Raw genomic sequence first — 6296 nt, forward strand, 5'->3', positions numbered from 1 at the left:
TGTGTCAACTGCTTTGGGCTTACACTGCTGGAATTTGACAGAAAAAATGGTGTGATCCAGACAGCCTGACCAACTTTGAATATATGAAACCAGAGATCAAATGGTTAAGGGTAAGAATTTTGAAATCAGACCAGCTGGGTTTGAATCCTACCTCCACCAAAACATAGCCATGTGGCCTTTGACGCTTTATTTCAACTCTCTAAACTCAGTTTTCTCGCCTATAAAATTGGCATGATTATATTAGTTTATATTTTGGGAAGATTTGAGATACTTCAACTCAGTTAGGATGCATGCCTTCAGCTGTACTAAGAAAATTCTCAACTCCAATAGGGTCAAGTGATAAAACAATGATCTTTCCTAACAAAAACTTAAGGGACTGGGTAGGTCCAGGCACAGAACCACAGGGATGCATTTCACTCTGCCATGTGGTGGTATTTGCCTATTAGGGCTATTCTCCTGGTGGCCACTAATGCCTGCTTTCAGACCCAGAAACAAAAACTGACGGCCTCTCCTTGGGTTTCCTTCCAACACAAACAATATTTCCAAGGAGACGTCCAGAAAGCATTATTGTTATCATCAGCCCGAATTGAGATATGTGTCCTGTATTAGTTTCCTATTGTCCTTGTAACGTATTACAAACTTAGCCTCTTAAAACAACATGAATGCATTCTGTTGCAGTCTGAAGTCTGAAATCAGCTATATGGCAAAGGGTTAGTTTCCTTCTGAAAGCTGGTTGGAGAAAAAGTTACCATTTAACAGGTACAGAGTTTCTGTTTGGGATGATAAAAAACGTTCAGGAAATGGATAGTGGTGATGGTCATACAACACTGTGAGTGTTCTTAATGCCATGGAATTGTACACTTAAAATAGCTGAAGACATACAAATCACTAACAGACACGTGAAAAAATGTTCATCATCATTAGCCAGCAGGGAAATTCAAATCAAAACCACATTGAGATACCACCTTACACCAGTTAGAATGGCAAAAATTGACAAGGCAAGAAACGACAAATGTTGGCGAGGTTGTGGAGAAAGGGAACCCTCTTACACTGTTGGTGGGAATGCAAGTTGGTACAGCCACTTTGGAAAACAGTGTGGAGCTGCCTCAAAAAATTAAAAATTAAAAATAGAGCTACCCTATGACCCAGCAATTGCACTCCTGGGTATTTACAGACACAGATGTAGTGAAAAGAAGGGCCACATGCACCCCAATGTTCATAGCAGCATTGTCCACAATAGCCAAACTGTGGAAGGAGCCGAGATGCCCTTCAACAGATGAATGGATAAAGAAGATGTGGTTCATATATATAATGGAATATTACTCAGCCATCAGAGAGGATGAATACCCAACTTTTACATCAACATGGATGGGCCTGGAGATTATGCTAAGTGAAATAAGTCAAGCAGAGAAAGTCAATTATCATATGGTTTCACTTATTTGTGGAACATAAGGAATGGCATGGAGGACATTAGGAGAAGGAAGGGAAAAATGAAGGGGGGGAAATCAGAGGGGGGGACGAACCATAAGAGACTATGGCCTCTGAGAAACAAACTGAGGGTTTTAGAGGGGAGGGCGTGGGGGGATGTGTTAGCCCAGTGATGGGTGTTAAGGAGGGCACGTATTGCATGGAGCACTGGGTGTTATATGCAAACAATGAATCATGGATCACTACATCAAAAACTAATGATGTATTGTATGGTGACTAACATAACATAATAAAATAAAATTTAAAAAAATGGAATGGCTGAAATAGTAAATTTTATGTTATACATATTTACCACAAAAACTCAAAAGAATTCATTCCAATGTACCAAAGCATTAAACACAAGAATCAAAGTGATTAAATATTTTGGAAGATAAAATAAGAAAATATTTTTATTACCTCAGAGAAGTTGAGCATTTTTTTTTTAAGATTTATTTATTTTTAGAGAAAGAGTGTGTGAGTATGCATGCAAGTAGGGAAGGGGCAGAGAGGAAGAATCTCAAGCAGACTCCCCACTGAGCCCAGAGACCCACACAGGGCTCAATCTCATGACCCCAAGATCATGACCTAAACAGAAATCAAGAGTTGGATGCTTAACTAACTGAGCCACCCAGGTGCCACAAAGTCAAGCATTTCTTTCTTTTTTTTCCCCTGAAGTCAAGAGTTTCTTAAGAGAATAAGCACAATCTAAAAGATAAAGACTGAGAAATTCAAGCACTTTAAAAATGAGCCACTAAAACACATGACTCATTCAATGAAAATTCAGAATTGTTCTTTCAAATATAACAAGAATAAAAACAGGGCAAATAAACTTCCAGTGAAATATTTCCAGATGGGATCTTGCTCACCCTACCAATAGCAACATGATTTTATTAGCACAGACACAGCTGTTAATATATTCCAGCACACTAAAAAATCAGTCCTTTCTTCCCTCCCCTGGTAACCACATTCTACTTTCCTATCTTTATGAATTTGCCTATTCTAGGTACCTTAAACTAAAATTATACAATATTTGTCCTTTCTCATCTGCTCATTTTACTTAAGTTTTTAGGGTTCATCCATGTGGTAGTACCTGTCAGAATTTCATTCCTTCTTATGGCTGAAATATATATATACACACACATATATACAATTTCACACCTACAATTATTATCAGGCTTCCTGATATCATTGTTTACATAGAGATGCCAAAGGAGGGCATGTCCACATCTAGGAGGTATGTGAAATAGAAGATGTGAGCAGAAACAGGTGGAGAAATGAGTGTTGAACACCTGGACTCATCAGGGTATCAACCATCTTGAATTCATCAATTCTGTTGCTTTAGTCTTAAAAGAATTTGCACTGCCCTGGGATCAGAATGATGATACAATTGTTGGCTAATAAAGAGCTTTGGATATTGATCCTCCAGAGGTACAGAGACTACAAATTGTGACAACCTTGCTCAACAGCCCTGCCCCAGTAAAGAAACAGCATATCTGAATCATGGAACACTACATCTAAAACTAATGATGTAATGTATGGGGATTAACATAACAATAAAAAATTAAAAAAAAAAAAAAAAGAAACGGCATATCTGTGCCTTGCCCTGATGATGATTTCTCTTGCCCAGGAGCCTGATGCTTCACTCCATCCCTTTCCTCTTCCTACAGATGGAGCACCGGTCTCCATCATCCAACATCTAGCAGAGATGTCCAATATCATTCCACAGTGATGTAACCTAGGTAACCTGATGTACCTTAGTTAATGTTTGGAAATGAGGGCATATATTTTACTATGAGTTTATCCAGCAGAAACTGTGAAGAGTATATGCATAAAATGATTAGAATCAAGATATCATTTGCCTCCTGCCTTCTATTTTCTTGACTTGTTCCCTTGTACCTTTCCTCCAATCCCCAAATAGTTATTATTCTGCCAGTTTCCTATTTTCTCTCTGTAAGGAAAAAGACTATTTTCCTTCTCAGCAGGAATATGCTCATTTGCAAATACAGTGATTGTTATAACATTTGCTTAAAAATCCTTCTACTGATTTCTGAGAGTTGGCTTGGGCAGTTTTCCCTGTATCTTCCAATTCTGGGTTTTTAACATACTGTTGTATTACCTCTGTTGCCAGGCTGTGAGATCTCTGCAGACAGGGTGGAGATCCAGAGAGACTCATCAGTCTCACTACCCATTTCTTCTAATGAAGTCACCAAATTAAAGAATAGTCTAATTTAAAAAATGAGGATTCCTCAACCCTTTCCAGAATTAACAAATCTTGACTCACTGATTTATTAACTTTAAATCTTTTTTCAAAATAACAAAATAATATACAAAGAGAAGACATCTCTCCATTTGACTTTTTCCTTTCCCAACAAGGTGCTTGCGCTTGGTGATACTCCTGCTGCTCGCCTAGGAGCTAACATTTCATTGTCTTTGTTACCATATCATTTACATAAGATTCATCAACAATATGGAACCCAGAAATGAAACAGACATTTTAGAATTTCTTCTCATGGAAGTGACAGAGAATCCAGAACTGCAGTCCCTCGTCTTCAGCCTGTTCCTATCCATGTACCTGGTCACTGTCCTGGGAAACTTGCTCATCATCCTGGCTGTCAGCTCGGACTCCCACCTCCACACCCCCATGTACTTCTTCCTCTCCAACCTGTCCTTTACTGACATCTGTTTAAGTACAACCACAATCCCAAAGATGATGGTGAACATCCAAGCACAGAATCAGAGCATCACTTACACAGGCTGCCTCATGCAGGTCTGCTTGTCCTGGTTTTTGCAAGTTTGGATAGTTGTATTCTTTCAGTAATGGCCTATGACCGCTATGTGGCCATTTGTCATCCACTGAGGTACACAGTCATCATGAACTCCCACCTCTGTGGCATGCTGGTTCTACTCTCCTGTGCATTAACGTTGTGGATGCCCTGATGCACAGTCTGATGGTATTGCAACTGACCATCTACACAGACCTTGAAATCCCTCTCTTCTTCTGTGAAGTTGTTCAGGTCATCAAGCTCGCATGTTCTGACACCCTCATCAATAACATCCTGATATATTTTGCAACTAGCATATTTGGTGGTATTCCTCTGGGTGGAATCATTTTCTCTTATACTCAGATAGTATCCTCTGTTTTGAGAATGCCATCAGCAGGTGGGAAGTATAAAGCTTTTTCCACCTGTGGGTCTCACCTGTCAGTTGTGTCTTTGTTCTATGGGACAGGTTTGGGGCTATACGTAAGTTCTGCTCTTACTAACTCTTCCAGAAACACTGCAGTGGTTTCAGTGATGTACACTGTTGTCCCTCAAATGATGAACCCCTTCATCTACAGCCTGAGGAACAGGGCATGAAGGGAACCTTGAGGAAACTCATAAATAGAACACCTTCTCTTCTGTGACTGTGTCGTTTGCATGGACTGGGGTTTCTAGAATGAGTCAAAGTGACAAAAATATATGGTGAGCCAGAATGTCAGATTCTTGCATCACCAAGTTCTTCTAGAATGACTAGAGAATTTAACAGGTAAGTTCATCTTAATTTTGGGTTGAAACTTGATTTGTTCTTTGAATAGATCTGTGATGTTTCAAAAATGAGTTCCAATTCCTAAGCCTGGTATTTTTGGTGGGATCCTCACAGGCTGTCCCAAGACAAGGGTTATACTGATACTGAAATGTCAGAAGAGAAGTGAGAGAAGTTGGACAGGTCAGGGAGAGGATCAGATAAGTCTGTGGTTATAGCAGAGATTTGATTCTGCCTGATCTCACAGTTATGGCCATGTGAATTGCACTCCAGAGACAAGCCAAATGTATGACCTGGTATGTGTGTGTGGGGAGCTGTTCTTTCATACTCCCATAATTCCTGAGACTTGTCACTGGTAAACTGTGTCAGTGCTGGGCAACATCAGCATTAACTATACTCAGTTTTATAATCTATAATGTGATTATCTTATTGGTTTGAAATGATCATTAGACCTTTGATCCTGATCAGTGAGGAAGCTATCATATCTACTAAGAAAGTAATCCTGATTGTAAAATGCCAAAACAATAAAGATATTTGTATTTCCCTGATGGTCGGTGATGGTGAGCATCTTTTCATGTATCTGTTGGCCATCTGTATGTCTCCTTTGGAAAAATGTCTGTTCATGTCTTCCACCCATTTCTTAACTGGATTTTCATTTTTTGGGGTGTTGAGTTTTATAAGTTCTTTATAGATTTTAGATATTAACCCTTTATCAGATACGTCATTTGCAAATATATCCTCCCATTCCATACGTTGGTAGAGTCTTTTGGGTTTTCTATATAGAATATTGCATCATCTGCAGATAGTGAAAGTTTTACTTCTTCCTTGCTGATTTGAATGCCTTTTATTTCTTTTTGTTGTCTGATTGCTGTGGCTAGGACTTCCACCATACACAGTGAAGGAAACCATCAACAAAACTAAAAGGCCACTTATGGAATGGGAGAACATATTTGCAAACAACATATCTAATAAGGGTTAGTATCCAAAATCTATAAAGAACTTATCAAACTCAACACCCCAAACACAAATAATCCATTTAAGAAATGGGCAGAAGACATGAAAGGACATTTTTCCAAAGAAGACACCTAGATAGCTAACAGACACATGAAAAGATGCTCACCATCACTCATCATCAGGGAAATACAAATCAAAACTACAATAAGATATCACCTCACACCTGTCAGAATGACTGAAATCAACAACACAAGAGACAACAGGTGTTGGCAAGAATGTGGAGAAAAAGGAACCCTCTTGCACTGTTGGTGGAATGCAAACTGGTACAGCCACTGTAGAAAACAGTATGGAAG

The 6296-nt window shown here is 39.1% G+C and overlaps 1 pseudogene; it reads left to right on the forward strand.

Annotated features, from left to right (window-relative positions):
• Positions 1-3934: 3934 nt before the first annotated feature.
• Positions 3935-4870, forward strand: LOC123834127 (olfactory receptor 7G1-like; annotated as a pseudogene).
• The last annotated feature ends 1426 nt before the right edge of the window (positions 4871-6296 follow it).

This window comes from Mirounga angustirostris, unplaced genomic scaffold (assembly GCF_029215605.1).
Source record: "Mirounga angustirostris isolate CCGP_5_RB_7025 unplaced genomic scaffold, mMirAng1.0.hap1 SCAF_1, whole genome shotgun sequence".
Lineage (NCBI taxonomy): Eukaryota > Metazoa > Chordata > Mammalia > Carnivora > Phocidae > Mirounga > Mirounga angustirostris.